This window comes from Belonocnema kinseyi, chromosome 6 (genome assembly GCF_010883055.1).
Source record: "Belonocnema kinseyi isolate 2016_QV_RU_SX_M_011 chromosome 6, B_treatae_v1, whole genome shotgun sequence".
Taxonomy (NCBI): domain Eukaryota; kingdom Metazoa; phylum Arthropoda; class Insecta; order Hymenoptera; family Cynipidae; genus Belonocnema; species Belonocnema kinseyi.
The window spans coordinates 93,907,814-93,928,993 of record NC_046662.1 but is presented as its reverse complement, the minus strand read 5'-3'; the positions used below and the strand labels follow the sequence as shown (position 1 = coordinate 93,928,993).

Here is a 21,180-nt window from a genome sequence, read left to right as displayed (position 1 = left end):
CAACATAATTTCAACAAGGTAGAAAGAAAAAACGGTTTCTTTTCGCCTAAAAACGGCCAAAATGTGAATTTGTTTATATAATTTGTTTATAAAATAAACAAAGAACATTAATGTTATATTTAAATATTCACGTATCATCCTCACAATGAAAGCAAGCGATTTCAGAGCAGAAATATACGTTGAAGCCGAATAACCCTTAATGTCGAGTATTTGTTAATACAATTTGTTTATAACATTTAACTATGCAAGTTAAGAATTTTTTTATATTTCTTATACCCCTGTGTACTAAATTCAAGAGACGAGAAGTATAAGAAAAATTTTGTCTAGAACATAAAAAATGAAATTAGAAAAATCGACATTTTTTTCGATGTTTGCATTAAAATAAAAATTAAATAAACAAAAAAATAAAAAATCTACTCTCACCATTTTCTGAAAAATTTAGTACTGAATTTTTCAAAAAAAAAATTCTAAAATCGGTGCATAATTGCGTTCTAAATGTCATTTTGAACCTCGTTTTCCGATTTCACCAAACTGTGAGGCGCTACTATAAAGCGCTAGACGAAAATACGTTGCAGAGGCCACTCAGAGAGTTCTTAATTGAAATAAAATAAAAAATGAAAAACCATGGTTTACAATAATTTTCTCTCTCTCTCTCTCTGATGAAAATATTTAAATTGAGCCATTTCTACAAATATGAACTTCATGCAAGTCTCAAAATACGGGACCCGTAGAGTAGGGCGTGTCGAAGAAAAACGTTTGCGCGAAATTCTAATAACAATTTAAACTTTATATTGGGAGATAACAACGCTCCCCTAAAGTTCCATAAAAAATTCCTTCTTTCTCCTTATCGTAGATATAACTAAAAATCACCAAAAATGAAGCACCTCTTCATATTTAAACAGCAAAATATTTTTTTGAGATTTAAATTATGTATAGAAATAGTTCGAAGCAAGTCGATTTATACATGTATAGCGATAATTCCATGAATATTTCTCAGCCTTCCTAATTAACTTGGAAGTTTAAAAAAATCGAAAAAATCGACTTTTTAGCTATTTTCTTAGAGTTACGGCAATTTTTCGACAATTTGACCATATAATGTGTGATATACGTTAATCAGAATGTATTTGAAATTGTTACAACAACAATATATAAGGAATGTCGATATTAAAATCATTTTGATTGATTTTGGATTACAAAAAAATAACTAAAAGTGATATATTGCTCTTTATTTCACAACGAAATTAATTATCGGTATCTAAATAAGGTAAAAATATTTTTGAGTGTACCTAGATTTACACTTGCACATTGAGGAGGTAATTTCAATCATTTTCATCCGGCCAGGAAAAAGTAGAGGATTGAAAAGAAACCTAGAATTAAATATTTTAACGCTATTTTCTTACAATTATATGACTTATCAATTATGTGACCATCATACGAGTATTATATATTTCTTAAAATATATTTTGAATAAAATTAAATAAAAAATAGTTATAACATATATTGGCTTGTTATGATGTCGTTAAATTATCAAATTTCAATTTTTTCATCAATTTGAACATCCTGTTTAATTTTTGAACCGAAGTCATTTGTAGTTTCAACAATAAGCAAAATCTAAACTTTGTAATTTTTGAATATTAGATGATATTTTGATGCGTTCACTGCTCGCCCGCTAATCCCCACACTGAAAGAATTTTTTATTAAACCAAGTAGGCTAGTTTACTTGGCTGATTTTGCTTGAAAGAAGCAAGTATTTTCTTTTTACAAGGGACCGATTTTCTCGAATCAAGAAAATAATAGAATCAGGACAACTATTTGAATGTAGAATATATTTACTCTAAGCAAAAAACTATTGAGTTAATTTGTTCCATTATACTTATTTGCGTCAAGTTTAATAAAACATTGAATTAAGAATATTATATTCTTATGATAAGCAACTAAAACTCTAACAAAATTTTTCTTGATGCAAGTAGATTCATATACTTATTTTCACTACTATTTTAATTAAAGCAATGTTCATATTCTTGAAACGAGAAAATGTATTCAGCAAGAAAATAATTTCTCTTAGAACAATGCTTGAATATTTTCCTTCAAATAATTATTAATTTGAAACGAATGTGATAGAATCACATTAATTTTGTCAATATGAGAACTGTAGACTTGATACAATAGACATCACGCACATACTATGAAAATTAATATATTAGTCTAAATTAATTTGCTTCTTACTGCATAAGTATCTTATTCAGTATAATAATCGACAAGTTGACATGTTATGACATGTAATGTTACCGCGCCTATAATTTTTTTCGCTTATTATTTGTATGTATTAATCTACTCAAAATTAAACCATTTCGAATTTTTTTAACCGTGAAACATTTTTGTGAATCGGAAAATGACTGGGAATTTTTTTCCTCGATTAAAGTTGCCACCCTGAAATTATTTTTGTGTAGTGTTCAACATAACAAAAAATCATCCAAACTTGAAAATAACAATGCTTCCCGCGTACTGTAGCGTGCATATAATGTTGCTATTTTAAATAATTAAGTAGAAATTTAGGTTTTTTAAAATAAAATTAACAAAATTAGGTTTTTCAGTCAATGAATTCAATGATCACAGAAAATTTCATTTCAACATGTCATTAATTATAGAAAATTTAATGCGGATATTTTTAGTATGTATATTTATAAAAGCTTAATAAAATTAAGTTTTTTAGTCAAAGAATTCATTAATCATGGAAAATGTCTTGGACTACAAATGGTTAACATTTTGGCAATCACCCATATACTTACATAATTTTTTTTATGTAACAGCATACTTTATGTGACAGCAGAAAACAAAGTTGTAAGCTTTAAAAAATGCTTTAAAATACAATTATTACATTTTATTGATAATTAAAAAAAATTGTATGCGTTTTTAAAGCAAAATATTTAAGAAAAAAGAATTCAATACAGTTTTTAAAAAGTTTATTCAGAATGCATTTCATTTTATAGAGGAACAATTAAAAAATTAACACTTAAAATTTTTTTAAATAAAACGATTGAGAATGCAAGAAGGAAACAAGCAAATATTTTTCAGCCGACCACCGTGAGATCGTTTTTAACCTGCAAGTTCTTGCACTAAACGTTTCTTCAGAAAATTCTTGTTTTTTCTGATTTCAAAGTATTTTATATTTAAAAGAAAAATAAAGTATCGAGAATTTTTTTAAACAGGTAATATTTAAACTAGCGATCAATTTTATCTACATATTTTAAATTATTTTTTAGACATTGTTATTTTAAGTTAGAAACTGAGTTAAAAAGTATTATAAAAGAATTAAATAAATCGAAAACTGTGCGTTTAACAAAGGTTTTCAAAAACCAGAAATTATTTATTTATCACTGAGGTTATTAAAGCGTTTTTGAACTTAACAGGTCTTTATATGCTTTAGATAGTTTTTAATCGGATTAAATTTTTAAAGAAAAAAGTATTGAGCCCTTTGTAAAATAAGTAAAGTTCAATTATTTTTTTGCATATTTTAAATTGTTGTTTTAGGAAAGCAATTCCATATTCAAATCTTTGTAAAAAAGGTATGATAAAGGAATTTGATAAATTGAAAACTGTGCGGTTTATGAAAATGTTCGTATAGCAGAACATAATTTTTTGTCATTGATGTTATTAAAGTATTTTTGTACTTGCAACTTTTCTTTATTATTTATTACCAAATATTTGAAATTATTGTTTAAGAAATGTTATTTTGCATCAAAAATTGAGCAAGATAGTATTATATACAATAAAAGAGTTGGATAAATTGAAAACTGCGCATTTTACGGCGAATTTTTATTTATTGTTTATTACTTTTATATATTTTCAAACATTTTTAAATATATTAAGAAAAAAAAGTATCGAACCTTTTTTGAAATAAGTAAAATTCAATTCTAAAATTTTTCTAAATAAAAAATAGTATATTAAAGTTAAGCTCAACAACTTTTAGTTTGAAGTTGGTTGAGGCTCACTATATGACTTGGTACAACCCTGCCTTGAAATTCTTACCTTTGATTTTGTTGGTAGAGCGCGCGGTTAGGACACACTAGTTTAGGTAGTTTAGGTAGGGAGGGTTCAATCCTCGGCGAGTGTGATTTTTTAAAGCGTCTAGGCGTACGATTACATGTGTAAGTAACAGCGTGCGCGAATTACGTACTTTAATAATTTAAAAAATGAAGATTATATAACAATAATTTCGAAAACCATTTTTTTGGAAACAGTGTTCAGTTCAGGCACTAGTCTATTGCTCTGATACTGCATATTCTTATGTTAAGAAAATATAGACTTGAAGTGTATCAGAAATGCTTTCTTGGAAGTAAACTATGTTCTGCATTTGAATACATCTCGATATGAAGTAACACAATAAAGTTTTAGAATGATAAAATGCGATATTCTGTCTAAGAATATATTTTTTCAGATTATGAAAATGTACGCTTATTCCAAGCACACGGTAGCAAGTACTTATTTATTTGGAACACACTCATATTCTATCGTCCCCATTCGTACCTGCGATTGACTTGAATCAGGTAATATTTTCTTGATTCAAGAAGAATTTCTTTTCAGTGCAGAATCAAAACAAACATGGTTTACTGCAATTTTTGAGTGCATCAAGGTTTTCTTTACATTTTACCAGTGCACCACGGCTCAACAGATTTTTGTTTCCATTTTGTTTTTTCTAACCGATTTTTCAGAAAAAGAATTCAGTTCAGTTTTGAGTGTCTAATCGCGAGTATGTTATAAGAGAGCTGGAAAACTCGAATTTTAAGCAGTATTTCTTTTTCGCATTAAATTCAGTGAACATCGTATGTGATTTGTTAGTGGTTTGAGTTTGAAAAATGGATGTTTTAAGTGAATGCCCATTCATTGAAAAATACAGTGAGTTAAGTAACCGCATATTACCTACACACTTTGATGTAATGAGATACTATTTTTTCGAATGCGAAAAAATTCGAACTGAAAAAGAATCTAAAAGATACACAAGTTTTTCTGATATTTCATGTTTAGTTGTAAGAAAGCTGCAGGATATGTGGAATAAAACTTCCATACTAATTCTTACAGAAACAAGAATCGCAAAGATCGTTAAAACAGATCAAGATGAGTTGAGGAAATTTAAAAAGTCGCATAGAAGAGATAAAGATCAATCCTGGTACAAAAGCAAATTAAATGCGCTTCGTGCATATACATAAAAGTTATTTGATATTGCGGCTTGTAAGTGTGATAATGCTCCATGCACTTGTGAGATATATCTTTCTGAAGCTGCCAGAGTGTTTCTCTTAGATCAGAGATCTTCCAGGCGAATGAAAAAATCATTTACATCTCTTCCGAAAATTGATTCTGAACAATTAGATCATCGTGAAGCACAATCGAAGCGTTTGACGACTGATGTACTTCAAGATCAAAGTGAAGAAGTTATCCAAAGAAAGCGTCCGAAGTTGCCAATTGAAGGTGAAAGTTCTTACCGTGGCCCGATTATAAATGATAATGTAAGAGACGATTACCAGCCAGCCGAAGAAGATTTTGAGGATGTATGGGTCCCTTATTGGAACAAATGTACAGATCAGACAAGATTAAACTGTCTAACATTCTTAAAAGTCTGTGACACATATGGCATCGGGATACAGGTCTGCTGCTTTGCTGGCTTCAGTAATTTTACACGACGTGAGTAAGTACATTCCGGAATTAAAAGGTTTTGGCAAGAGTAAACTCTATTGGGAAAGAAAAAAAACTCTTCATCAATTTCAGAATGAGCAGCTCTCTTTGGCTTCAGAAATAAAGGCTTTTTACTTGAATGGAAGAAAAGACGAAAAAAAAGTCATGGATGAAACAAGTAAAGGAAAAACACATACTTCTCTCATTGAAGAACCAGCAAATACTTATCTAAGATACATGTCCTTATCTTCTTCAGATGCAAAAACGATTATACATGACAACCTTTAGTTTTTTTTTTTGGCAAAGAAATAAATACATGCAATATAGATTTTGTGGTTTGTGATTACTGTTCTACGAACACTGGTAAACACACAGGTATAATTCGATTGTTAGAATTAGAATTGGATAAACCGCTACAATGAAGTGTCTGTCAGCTTCATGGTAATGAGCTGCCATTTAAACCTTTGTTTTTAAAACTTAATGTAGGAATTACTGGTCCTTACGATTTTTCTGGTCCATTCCGAGAAAGCTTAGCTTTTTGTGAAGAACTTCCGGTTGTAAACTTTGATGCTGCCGACAGTCCTAAGTCTCCTATAGTTGACACCCATAATCTTATTTCTGATCAAAATAACCTGCTAGATATATGGAATTCTGTCAAAGAAGGAAAGTGTTCTGAAGATCTTGCTCGAGAAAGTCCAGGGAAATTATCGCATGCCAGATGGTAGACTAAGATAAGTAGAACACTTCGAACATACATTGGGATAGAGAATCCATTATTTGAGTTAAGGATTTTAGTTCAATTCATCATGAGATTATATGTCCCAATAAGGTTCGAAACTAAGTGTCAACCATCTATTAAAGATGCCCCGAAACATATCTGGAAAAGCATTTCTTTGAGTGGGTACCTGATGGAAGATTTCGCTGAATGTATTCAAAAAGTAATAAAAAATAATGCCTACTTTGCTCACATAGAAAATCTTCTTCTTGCTATGCTATGTGACGACAGGCAGAAGATCCGCTAGTTCGCAGTGTCTTGAATAATTTCTGCAAGACAATCAACTGGGAAACTGAAAATTTTCAGAACCGCCATCAACTAGATCGATGACAATTGAAAATTCCACCGAATTCACAACGAAGGACGTAACTCATTTCATTTCAAAAAAAATTTGACATCTTCCATGACATACTCAAACAGTGGAAAGATGTGTGAAATAAGTCACATCTGCAATCTCGGCAAGCTTACTCCTCTGACAATAAAGATGGAATCATCCGATCAAGATGCGAAAGTCGGAAAAGCTTGCCCATTTTTGAAACGAAAAATGGTTTTGTTTCGAAATTGAAATAGGACGAATAAATTTAAAATAATGTCAGAAATCAACATAAAAGTAGGTTATTGGTAATACTTTGATAATTTAATGACATTATAGCAAGCCAATATATGTTTCGAATATTCCGTTATTTGATTTTATTCAGCATATATTTAAAAAAATATATAATACTCGTATGATGGACAAATGGTTGATAAGTCATATAATTTTAAGAAAATAGCGAAAAAATTGAATTCTGTTTTTTTAATCCTCTACGTTATTCTGGTTAGATAAAAATTATTTTGAAAAATTTCCCTAACTCTAAGAAAATAGCGAAAAAGTCGATTTTTTCGATATTTTGAAATTTCTAGGTCACTTAGGCAGGGTAAAAAATATTTGAATAATTTTTTTCTATGTAGGTACTAATTCACTTGCTTTGAAATATTTTTCTGATCATTTATACACCTAAAGTTTATTTCATTGTCGAATAAAGAGCAATATATCACTTTTGAATATTTTCTTGTAATTCAAAATCAATAAAAATTATTTTAATTTCAACATTCCTTATATATTATTGTTGCACCATATTAAAAATACATGTTTAATAACGTATATCACACATTATATGGTCAAATAGTCGAGAAACTTACCATGAATATAAGAAAATAGCGAAAAAGTCGACTTTTTTCGATTTTTTGAAACTTCAAAGTAAATTATGGAGGGTAACGAATATTTCAATGGAATTATCGCTAGACAGGTATAAATCGACTTGCTTTGAACTATTTCTGTTTATAATTTAAATCTTAAACAAATGTTTTTCTGTTTACATTTGAAGAGGTGCTTCGTTTTTTTCTCGATTTTTAGCTTTATTTACGATGCGCAGGCAGAAGAAATTTTTGTTAATGAAACTTTAGGGGAGTGTTTTTCACTTCTAGAAAAAAGTTTTCATTGCTATTATATGTTCGGGTAAACAATTTTTTTATTCGATACGCCCTACTGTACAATTTCCTTTCCCGTGTCCCGCGTGTCCTCTGCCTGACCACAATTAGAAAACATACTTGCATAAACTTTGTGATTGTTTCCAATAAAAAAAATTGGAGAAACAATACGCCATATATTCTTTTGTTTCAAAAAATCTATCTTAGTAATTATTGTGAAACCTACCAAAAATTTTATAATATAAATGCAGTGAAGGTTTTTATTTTAAAAAAATGTTACATAATTTTTAGTATAAAGTTACTATAGTTTTAAAGTGATAATAAGTTTTAACTAAAAAAATTCTGCTTAAATTAACTAGTAAACCTAATGAGAGTTTATCGAGGGTGAATCGAAATATTAAAACACCTAATAACGTCAGTACACGGAGAAAAATAGATAGTCAAACTTTGAATTTCATCATTTAAATAGTCAGTTAGACCTTCCAGAAAGTATTATGTACAATCCATCATTTCTTCTCTATAGTCAAAGAGATTCTTTTTTTAGTATCAACTTAAGAATCTGCAAAGAATCAGCCATATTGCCTCGGTTTATCAAATCGACACTCTAGTATGGTCAAATTAAATACCCTGTCTTCACTCCTTTTGACCGTAAAGAGCAAAGAATGCGATCAAATAGGTTATTTCGCTTTTCTTTATCATAAGTTTGTGCTTTTCCTTCCTTATATAAAGCTTTTACGAACCGTTTCATCAAACCGAGTTTGATGAGCAAAGGAGGAAGCAGAATTTTGGTCGGTTCAACCAAAGGTTTGTTTATAAAAATTGTGGATACAGTTTCTATACGTTCTCGAGCTAGCCAATCTTTCTTAACGTAATGATTCTTGCGACCCCTGCTATCCCACAAGCAAAGAAAGCATGGGAATTTCGTAAAACCAGATTGCTGACCTAAAATCATTGTCAAGACCTTGAGATCTTCGCAAATGTGCCATTTGTGTTCTCCGTATTTAATCTTTCCCAAAATCATTTGTATGTTTGCATATTCTTTCTTGAGCGTTGCCGAGTGTGTTATAGGTATTGAAACCTATTTATTTGTATTAAGTAATAACACCGCTTTAAGACTTCATTTTGAAGAATCTATGAACAATCTCCACTCCACAGATTTGTATACATCTTATTTATTATTCATTCATAAGTTCTTAAGCATTGCTACAGTATACTAAGCCATCTTCTCCCGTAAAGTATTTTCGGACTAACTGATTTATATTGCGATAACATAAAACTTTTCTTCCTTTAGAAAGCATATTTCTTTATTTCATTCGTGAAGCTAGCAATTCAATCCCATATTTCGGCAGCCCTAGGTCTGTGATTAAATCATTCAGATTTTCCTAATTAATTTCATCGTTACTCTCGCTGCTCTCTTTATTGATATCATCATCATTTGGTTCATCAATCTCCATATCAGTCACAGATACATCAATGGCTACTTTATGATCTTTCTTATTAGTTATCTCAGACATGGAAGCTTTGTTTACACAGGACATGATTGCATGCTCATTTTTTTGCAAGTTACTCGAGTTGAATCCTCTTTTGTCAGACAAACAAAAATAATAATCGTCTTTGCTCTTGCACTCCCGTCAAACAGTTGGTGTAAAAAAACTCATTTTGCAGCATGCTCATTATGTCGGTTCAATATCGATCTGCAAGCACAGCAGAACATTTTGGATAACAACAAATTATTTCCTTGGATCACCTCTCACCCAAAGCAGTGATAATGTATTTGACGCAGGTTTTTATTGAAGTTTTTAAAATTTTTCTTCATCTTAAAATCACCGTAAAGCTAGCAGTACCTATCACCGTTTCCAATACATTTATGTATATTTTCTTCCGAACGCGATAGTGTTTTGCAATTTTTCAATATTAGCGATAGATGTATCAAAAACCCACACAGCAGGGCTCCCGTTGCAATCGCGGGTGAGTTTGCCGGCCTAAGTGTGATAACCATCATATCCCCCTAGGGCTAAGCATGGTAGTTTTTCAACTTTGATGAGGACAACGTCAACTTGTCGCCAGGCACACTTCGGCTTCCTCCTTACATGCACCCGTCCATCAGCAGGGAATCGAGTCTTCTCTGGTTACGTTAATTGACAGAATTGAGGAGTGGATCATTCCACACATCTTCCTTAGAAGCAGTCTCACCATCTCCAGTGTTGTTTAAGGTAGCATGATATCAAATTCCAGAAAAAATGAAAAAAAATGGTAGTAGTGATGGTAGTAGTAGTAGCGCTAGTGGTAGAAGTAGTGGTTATTTGTTCATCAATTGTTACACTACCACGAAAGAATTCAATTCCATAAATATTGCGAAAAAGTTATTGGACTATAAGCATACTGAGGTATCAGAGACGTCCAAGAGGGCTTTAAAAAATAGGATTTAAGTAGACCTTGATTCATGAATTCACTCACGTAACTCTTGTGATTTCGGAGTTTGGAGGTTATGGTATTATGGGATTTCGGGGATATAGAACTACTTCCCATGACTATGTTTCACAAGAAAAACTCACGAGATTGTTCTGTTTTCTCAAATAAGATTTTGCTTCTGAATGACGTTACGGGATTTTGAGATTATTGCGTTTTATTATGAAGTCATTGCATCATAGGGTTACCAGATTAAGGAGAGGAGGGTGAAAATGGTACAGGGTAAATAATTTTTGGCGGTTTCAGTGCTTTATTGGGTGTTTTTTAGGTTATGTCAAAATACTGACGTGCTTGGGGTTAAACGGTTTGCATATTCGGTTTCAGCGGGAAAAAACAGAGGAATATCATATTAGCATCCAAGACTCAGAAAAACAAAATTTTCTGTGGGCCTGTATAATTCGTCTTTTTAGCTTAAAAATTAAATAACTTTGTTGAAAATTTATGTATTATGTACAAAATTGGTCTTTCTTGGTAGAACATTAATCCTCTTATTCAAAAATTCAATTTTTGGTTTAAAATGGTATAACTTTGTAGAAAATTTATTTACGTTTTGCTACAAATGATCTCTTTATCTCATAATACAACTATTTTATGTTTTTTAAAACTGTATCCTGTTTATTGGATAAGTTGGAAATTTGTCTTTTTTTATAATATTTTTAAATATTAATATTTATAATATTTATATAATATTTTATAATATTTTTCAAATTAAAATTATTTCTTGAAAAAAAATCCTACTCCATCTTCACTACATTGGGAATCGACCCACAAAACTTTTGATTTCCGGTCAGGTGCTTTTCCAATGAAGCTATTAGAGGGATCAGAATAAGAACTCTTAATTCAAGAAAACAGCGCTAATTTTTAGCAAGGTGTTAATGGTACATGTAATTATTGTTTAATTTATCTGCTATATCATCAGAGATTGTACCTTAACGACAGTAGATCAACCCCCCAAACCATGAAGGCAGAAAATCTATACAATATCGTTCAAGTTAAGAATGTTCAATAACAGAAGATGCTTAACGTCTTAATAAGACTAGACGGGGAATAATATTTTTCAAATTAAAATTATTTCTTGACAAAAAGATCCTACTCCATCTTCACTCCATTGGGAATCGAACCACAAAACTTCTGATTTCCGGTCAGGTGCTTTTCCAATTAAGCTATTAGAGGGATCAGAATAAGAACTCTTAATTCAAGAAAATAACGCTAATTTTTAGCTAGGTGTTAATGGTACAAGTACCTGACCGGAAATCGGAAGTTTTGTGGTTCGACTCCCAATGGAGTGAAGATGGAGTAGGATCTTTTTTCAAGAAATAATTTTAACATTAATCTCCTTGATCGAAAATTCATTTTTTTTATTGAAAAGGACTCCGCACTAAATGTATGGGAAAATGGCTTTTGGTGGATTTAGCTGAAACTTTGTAATTTTCAAGGTTATAAGTGCCGGATGAAATATCCGTAAAAAAATCCAAAAAAATGGACAGTTTTAGCGCTATGCGGCGCTAAGCGCTTAAGATCAGTGAATAAAACGAATTACAAAATATTTTGTTACAAAAGCGATGTCAACATAGAAATCACGGTTCAGATCGTGGTCTGTCATATTTTCGCCTACACCGTTGACTCATGTAGCGCGATTCTCAAAACGATCAAACGCTAAGCGCCCAAGATTTAACTTGACTAATTAATCACTTCTTTAAAGGCAGAAATGGTACCCAAAGTAACATTGGTAACTAGTGCGCACATACCGATAATAACATTCTACCCTTCGCAAGAGGGTTGAACGCTAAGCGCTCCAGATCAGCGAATAAAACGAATCCTAGTGACTTTAGCGACAAAAGCGATATACGAAACACGCATCAAGAAGTGGTCAGGAACATGTTTAGCCAAAACTGTTTAACCAAACATTTAGCGTGCTTCTCAGAACGGGCAAACGGTAAGCGCAGAAGATTTGATAAGAAATCACTTTTTCAAAGGCCTTTCACGAAAGAAATGACAGACAAACATACCGTCGTCGATGGAAATAAAAAACTTATTATTAAACACACACACACACAAGCACGCACGCACACGCACACACACATATATATATACATATATTAAACATATATTAAACAGCATTCACTTATTATTTCCATTGACGATGGTATGCTTGCCATTTCTTTTGTGAAAGGTCTCGAGAGCGGATAGTAATTTTATTGGTAAGCTTAGGAAAAAAAAATCCTATCTATTCCGTTCTGTATTAATTGTGTTGTATTTCTTATTCCCTTTATGTGTTTAGTTTGTTGTGTTTATTTGTTTTATTTTGCTGTTTCTGAATTCTTCTTTCGTTTTATTAATACATTCCGCTGCCTTTTAAGACCATAAGAGCTTGTTTCTCTTATGGTTTAAAAAATGGCATTCACAGTTCGAGTTAATTGCTATGTGTGCAATAGAGTCTATCAACCAGGACAAATGGCTCGACTTGATGGAAATAATAATCCTGATAGGTACAACATCGCAAATTTTTAGACGCCTTCAACTTCGAAGACCACCACTTGAAATCACCGATGAGAGTAGGTTATGTCTCAATTGCAATCAATCGATTCGCAATGAGATAGAGGAGCTCCAACGTGACCCAGGCTGTTTAAGACTGTATGTTCTTACACAAACAGGCAGGCAAACGTACATGTTCGGTAATGCTGATGTTAATACTCCAAGGCTTTCAATTGAATGTAGAGTTAACGATTTTATTGTCATGGACATTTTCATTCCAGAAGAAACAAGAGCATGCTTGAATCATTTGGATGAACATGGTTTCATCTTAGGCCCCTTGCTTCCTGGACTACAAGCGATTAATAGACCGTATAGGATTCCGGGACAGCAGTTACTTCTGTTCTTGCAGTAACTTCGTAACGAAGCAAATGTTCATGCGGCCGCGGCTTTTAATAATGAGGATAGTTTCACTGATGAAGAGTTTGAAGCTATTGCTCCTGTAACAAAGGAACAATTTAGAGAATTGTTTGCATTTTGTGATCCTATTCCGCAGTTATATGGACATGGTGCCAGATACGTGAGGGGAAAAGATCTGCTGCCTTTCCTTTGCAAAATGCGTCAAGGTCTTTCTGATGAATTTCTGAAAGTGATTTTTCATTATTCGAGCCAGGAAGCTACAAGCATGGCCATTTCTACTGTAAGAGAGTCTTTAATGCAGAAATTTGTGCCTGGTAACATTGGATTTAATGCGATAAGCAGACAGGAATTCATTGAAAGACACGTGAACATCATTCGCCAATGAACTTTATAATCCACAACCAGAAATTCCTAGAGCTATTGCTATCATCGATGGAACTTATGCTTACATGCAGAAGAGCAGTAAATTTCGCGTTCTTCGACATTCTGCAAACATAAAGGACGTCACTTGGTAAAACGTGCTCTCATTGTTGCTCCAGACGGATACATACTTGAAATACAAGGACAATAATTTTCTGACTCGCGAAACAATGACGCACAAATGCTCATTAACGAATTTGAAAGAGATGTGGAAGGTATGAGAGAATTTTTCGACATTGGTGATATTTTTATAGAGGACCGTGGATATAGAGATGCCCAACCACTTTTAGAACGCTTAGGAATTGTGTCCAAGATACCACCGTTTCTCCAACAAGGACAGAGTCAATTGGTAACGGCAGAAGCAAACGAAGCTCGGCTAATAACGAAATCTAGATGGATAGTGGAATCCAGAAATGGCCACATAAAGTCCATTTTCAAGTTCTTCGAGAAAACCATTCCGATGGCACATGTACACAATCTAAGAGACTTCTTTCGTATTGCTGGTGCCATAATTAATCGATACCATCCTGTTATCGAGATGCAAGGTGCTACAGCAGAGCTTGCAAGAGAATATATAGCAAGAGCTCGTGAGCCAAATATTGTGCAAGCGCGCGTAGGAGTGGACAATATGCGCTACGGAAATACAAATTGGAATCGCCTGCATGAACTTCAAGTACCATAATTTCCTCGCCTTACATTAGAAGAAATACGCGACATAACAATTGGCGTGTATCAAGTAGAACTTGCCCCCTCTTACGTTCAAGACAAGCTGTAACGAGAAAAAGATGAGGAGTTTTGACTAGATACGCGACTTAATGAACCTGGTTTGATCAGAGTACGAGTATTTTCTCGTTTTCGAAATGCGACAAGGTACTAGCTGTGGATAGCGTTCAATGAGATCGATGACATAGGACCAGGCAATAACGAAACGCTTCTCGGTTATTACTGCACATGTAAGTCAGGGGCCAGATCTCTTGGCACTTGCACATATATTGCAAGCGTTTTATGGTTCCTGGGTTATGCATGCCACCAGCAACACGTAAAGTATCCTCAAACTTCCTTGCTACGAAGGAATCTAGACGCTGCTAATAGTGGTGAACAAGCGAACCCGAATCAAGAGCCAGAAATAATTTAATATTTCGCAAAAGCTACTGGGATTGGTTGTATTCGCTGATCATGGGTGCTTAGCGTTCGGCCCTCTTGCGAAGGGTACACTGTTATTATCGGAATGTGCGCACTAGTTACTAATGTTACTTTGGGTACCATTTCTGCGTTTAAAGAAGTGATTAATTAGAGAAGTTAAAATCTTGGGCGCTTAGCGTTTGATCGTTTTGAGAAGCGCGCTATATGAGTCAACGGTGTAGACGAAAATATGACAGACCACGATCTGAACCCTGATTTCTGTGTTGATATCGCTTTTGCAACAAAATCTGTTGTAATTCGTTTCATTCGTTAATCTTGAGCGCTTAGCGCCGCAAAGTGCTAAAACTGTCCATTTTTTTGGATTTTTTTAACGGATATTTCATCCAGCACTTATAACCTTAAAAATTACAAAGTTTCAGCTAAATCCACCGAAAGCCATTTTCCCATACATTTAGTGCGGGATCCTTGAGCAATTTTTTTGAACATTCGTTTTTTCAAGGTTTTCTTTATCACAGTTTTTCACTGAAAATTTGAGTAGTCCATTTTTGGTTAAAACTTCATACTGTATATTGTATATGTTAAAAATTCAACTGTTTGCTAGAAAATTCATGTCTTATTGTTGAAAAGTCGTCTCTTTGGAAAAAATATAACCTTGCTGGTAGAACATTCAACTTTTTGACAAAAATTTCATTATTTGATAGAAAATTTATATATTTTGTTAAAAAGTCGTCTTTTGGGCAAAAAGTTAATCTTGCTTGTAGAAAATCTAATTTTTCTCAAATATATAATTATTTCATACAAAATTCATATATTTGGTTAAAAAATAGTTTCTTTGTGTAAAAAATTATTCTTTTTTGTTGATTAGTCATATTCATTTAAGAATTTAACTATTTTGTTAAAAACTGATCTTTCTTTATTTAAAATTCCACTGTTTTCTAAAATATTCGACTTTTTAGCTTAAAAAATTTACTCCTTTCTTGAAAATTTACCTTTCCCTGTAGAAAAGGCACCTTCTATGTTGGAAGTGAACTTTCTTGGTGGAATCTTTCTTGGTTGACAAGTAACTGTGTTGCTACAAGTTGAACTTTTTTTGAAATAATTCGTCTTTTTGTGTTGAAAATCCTACTATTTGGTTAAATCTTTAACTATTTTTTGGAAAAATTCGTGTCTTTTACTGGAAAGTTGATCTATTTGGTGGTTAATGTGACTATTTCGTTGAAAATTATTTCTTTTTTTTTTTCAAAATACGTCTTCTTATGTTAAAAATTCATTTCTTAACGTAGACAATTTTGTTGTTTGTAAAAATTCAAGTATTTTGTTGAAAATGCTTTTCATCTTGTGCTATCTTTCCGTAATATACATAATTTTTATTGTAAAATATTTGCAGGGCCTGAAAGCAGCATATAATTAAAAATTTCTATTATTTTATTATCTGTTTAAATTAATGTATTATTTATTTTCATTTTAATACTGCCAAAAATAGTCACTATCAATTTTAATTTAGGACAACTCTTTAGAATAAGCCCTGGTTTTTCGTATGTCAATTAAACAGTATCTGTATGTGATCGGCTTCTGCGGCAGAATTCCACGTAACGCTGTAGTAGCTTTTTACCGACCGCGTCGCAACATGCGCGGGAGAAAATCAATCGTGTCGAAAAATTCAAACATCAAAAGTTTTTTAACTACCAGTTCAGTTGAGCTAAAACTTTTCAAGAAATTCCTTTCAAACTTCATCGACAAATTTCCAACTGAGAGTCTTCGTTTTCTCAAAATGCGCTTGACTCTAGAAACAACGGAAGTTCTCTGTGAATTAATTATACTACTCGAGAAAAAATTATTGACTTTTCTTCAAAGAAACATTTTCATCTTTTTCGAAAGTCATAGATCGAAGAACATGACAATAAATAGTTTTGGTCATTTTTGACAACAAATTTTAAAAAATTCCAAATTTGTCGTCAGTTTAATTGAAAACAGGCGTAATATTTTAATTAGATAAAAAAACAGTTTTCTGTACATAATTCCAAAACTAAAAAAGTTCAAACTTTTTTTTTGACAACAAAAGATGTTTAATTAAATTTTTAATATGGATATGGATTTAAAAAATTAAAAAATTAATTATCGAGTTATGGTGATGGGCTAATGTAACAATCCCATATTTCCTTTTTGCCTCAATTTTGGGCTATTTTTCACTATTCCCTCTGTTACATAACGCTGAAAAATGTTGTTTTGACCCCCCACCCTACCCGCAAAGCAATGAAACCGAAACTTGTCTTAAAACTAAGAAAGTCATGTGTTTTTTTAACGAAAATACAGGTATAACGGGGGAAATAAAAAAAATTAATGTAGATACCATGTTGAATTTAATCTGAAACACTTTAAACTCCTAAGATTTCAGATCGGACTATATTGAATGTTTAATAAAATAGTTGTACGAGGAGTGTTCAAAAAGTAAGGTTACTTTATCCAATCCAATGCTTTTTCCAATCATCGAAGCACTTCTGATAATCATTTTCTGGTATAGTCTTGAGTTCTTTCAGCGGGCTAAATCCGGTGAATATGGAGGCTGAGGCATGACTGTGGTGCTGTTTTTGGTCAGAAAATCTTTCGCAAGCAACGATGAATGAGCAGGTGCATTATCGTGATGCAAAAGCCACGAATTGTTTTTCCAAAGTTCTGGACGTTTTTTGCGTATCGCCTCTCGCAAACGACGCATAACTTGAAGGTAATACTCCTTATTGACTGTACGACCTTGTGGTAAGAATTCCTGATGCACTACGCCACGGCAATCAAAGAAGACAGTGAGCAAAACCTTCACATTTGACCGAACTTGACGTGCTTTTTTCGGTCTTGGAGACTCAGGATGCTTCCACTGAGACGATTGGGCTTTAGTTTCGACGTCATAACCATATACCCACGATTTATCCCCAGTTATAACCCTTTTGAGAAATTAAAATTATTTCTTGGTAAACGTTTTTCACATTAATCAGGATCATTATTGACTTCATTCAGCATCTCCTGAGCGATGGCCATGCGATGGATCTTTTGATCAAAATTGAGCAGTTTTGGAACAAATTTCGCTGACACACGTCTCATGCCCAAAACGTCTGAAAAGATAGCATGGCATGAGTCAACCGATATGCCAACATCTTCAGCAACTTCTCTGATGGTAATTCGGTGATTTTTCAACACCATTTCTTCCACGGCTTGAACGTTTTCATCTGTTGTTGACGTGCTCAGAGTAGACTCACCGTATGCAACTGTCAACATTTCAAGAATTTTAGAGCACTGGATTCCATTTTTACACAAAATTTAATGCAAACTCTTTGCTCCATTTTTTTCGAAAGAAGATAATCGCTGAGCACACCAAACCCTTCTAACCTTTTACGCCTCTGCCAGAAAAACAACACGAGCTATATAGTCAAAACTGTGAACATATGATCGTGACGAGTGTACCAACTCAACAAAACAAAAAATTTAAAACTTGAATGTACGTAGCCCGCGAAAATTGAAAAGTCACCTTACTTTTTGAACACACCTCGTATTAAAAAAAATGTTATCAATAAGATGAATTTTCGATATCACAAGACGACTTTTCAATAAAAATATAAGTAATTTTTTATGTAGCAGTGGAATGAGAAATGATATTTAATCTTTGCTCTTGCAATGCTTTAACAAAACCTCATCAAATAGATTTCTTTTTGATACTAGTATTTATATGCGACTTCATATTCTATTTATTTTCTGAAATACCTCAAAATAAATAAAAAACTACAATCCTTTTTTTATACATTTTTCTCTATCTCGCGTTGTTCTGATAAAAATAGTATTTTTATTTTCATGCTATTATTTATCAACAAAACAAAATATCCTAAAGTCTTCTTTCAGATTTTTTAAGTATTTCGCCTTTTTTTGTGTAATGTTAGAATTTTTGACTAGAATAGTAGAATAGAGTATAATAGTAACAGAGGTAAAGATGGGAGGAGAGAAGTGGAAGGTAGTAGGTTAGTAAAGGGAGGAATAGAAGTGGATGGGATAAGTACTACAAGGGAAAAAGAGGAGGTCAGAAGGGAATTAAGGAAGTGGAGAAAATAAAGTAATAGGGAAGAATATAGAAAAAAAGAGTATACTAAGCTGTGTGATCAAAAGAAAGAGGAAGAGAATGAAAGGTTTGAGAAAGAGGCGAAGGAGATTGGGACGGAAGAAGAGGTATGGAAGGTAGTAAATAGAGAAAGAAAAATGAAGAAAAAGAGTAAACCGAGATATTGAAATGATATTACGGAAGAAATATTTTTTGGATTTGCTAGGAGGAGTAGAAATAAAATTTAAGAAGCGAGGAAAATATGTTAGAGAAAGAGATGAGGAAGAGGATATAACAAGGGAAGAAATAGTCCAGGTTTTAGGAATAATGAAGGATGGAAAGGCACCTGGTATAGATAAGATTCCAAATGAAGTATGAAAATATGGAGGGAAGGGACTAGAGGAATAGGCATGGATAATGTGTAATCGAGTATGGACAGGAGACGGGTGGCCAGAGTTATGGAAAGAAGTAGTAGTTATACTAATACTGAAGATAGGCGAAGGAGAGGAAGTAAAAGATTATAAGGATGTGGCGCCGATGTCAAAACTGCATAAGCTACATGTAACTATTTTGTCAGAGAGATTGAAGATAGAAGTTGGAGAAAAAAAGATCGGGCCACCGAATCAGACAGGATCTAGAAAAGGAATGGGGGTAATGGACAACATATATGTTCTGAACTATCGAGTATATAAGAGGATTAGAAGGGAAAATGGGGCAATGGTAGCAATGTTCGTGGAATAAAAGACGTCGTTTCACTCATTAGACCGAGGCGAAATAGAAAAAGTTATGGTGAAAAGTGGGATAAGAGAGGGATTAATAAAGAGAGTATCGGAAATTTTGAGAGAGAGAAAAAGCAGAATAAAGGTAGGCGAGCAAGTAGGAGATAGTTTCTGGTTGGTGAGAGGAGTAAGGCAAGGATGTCCTCTGAGCTCACTTTTATTTAATATGTTAATATCAGTTTTAGAAGAAGAAATAATAAGAAAAGTTTGGGGAGGAGTTAGGATAGGCAAATGATGAAGAAGGGATGGCGGGCTTCATTACAGGATTAGAGAAATAATTAGATGGAAAAAAGTTAAATTTAAATGTAGAAAAGACAAAGATAATGAAGTTTAAAAAAGTAGGGGGAAGGAAGAAAGAATGGATGGGAAGATGAAAGGGAATAATGCTAGAAGAAGTAAAAGTGCTCAAATATTCGGAATATCTTTTGCAAACGAATGGAGAACATAGATCTCATATGAGAGAAAGGATAAAAAATCAGTAGGGGTAATGAAACAGATATAGGGAATAGGAAAAAGAAGGTTAAAACAATTGGAGAAGGAGAATATGGTTATTTGATATGCTAGTATGGCCGGTATTATGTTATGGAGTAGAGATATGGCGATGGAAAGAAAGGAAAGATATTGAGAGTTTACAAGAAATGTATATAAGGTGGACACTAGGGACATACTGGAGGATGCTAGGATATATGGTGAGAATAGAAGCGCAAAGGAATAAGTTAAGTATTACAGCGGGAAAGAGGGCATGGAAATTTGAGACGAAGCTGTGGGAGGGAAAAGAAGGGGAGTTAGCGAGAAAGTGTTTAATGGAGGTAGAAGAGAGAAGAGGGAGGGTGATCGAATTAACGAGATAGGAAGAAGAAAGGAGGGAGTTCTTTATTGCTAGAGAAATAGAAGACGGGACGGGAGTAAACCATGAAAAATTGGAAAAAAGGAGAGGCAAAGATAATTAAAAAAAAGATGGGGCATGATTGACGAATCAAAATGCAATAAATGGTATAAGATGATAAAAAAGGAAGGAGTACCAAAGTATTTGAAAAAGGGGTGGGGAGAGAGAAGCTGAATCAGAATAGAAAGATTTATGTTGGGAAACGAGGTAAGGGAGGGGATGAATTGGGAAAAAGAAAAGAACAGGAAGTGTGGAATATGTGAATGGAAGGAGGAAACATGGGAGCATGTATGGGAAGGATGTAGGATATGAATGGAAGATAAAGGAAGCTAGCAAGGAAATGTGGCAGAGATTCTAAGAGAGGATGGATTAGGAGAAGAATGGATGAAGAAGTTGGACGGTGTTAGAGGAGTGAATGAGAAAGAATAAAAGAATGCATGTAAAAAAAGGCAAATGGAAGTATAAAAAAGCGAAAGAAAAAGGAAACGGAAGTCGCTTAGATTAGAAGCGTAAAGGTTGTAGGTAATAGCAATGTAAGAGTTATGTAGGCTAAGAAGCGTTTACAGGAAATAGCTATTACAGGAAATAGAGATAAGGA

General features: G+C 33.0%; 1 protein-coding gene across 3 annotated transcripts in view; it reads right to left on the bottom strand.

The window, feature by feature from the left end:
* Positions 1 to 21,180, bottom strand: part of LOC117174442 (5-hydroxytryptamine receptor-like) — a 554,399-nt gene that overhangs the window by 71,909 nt on the left and 461,310 nt on the right. The gene's annotated exons all lie outside the window — the stretch shown is intronic.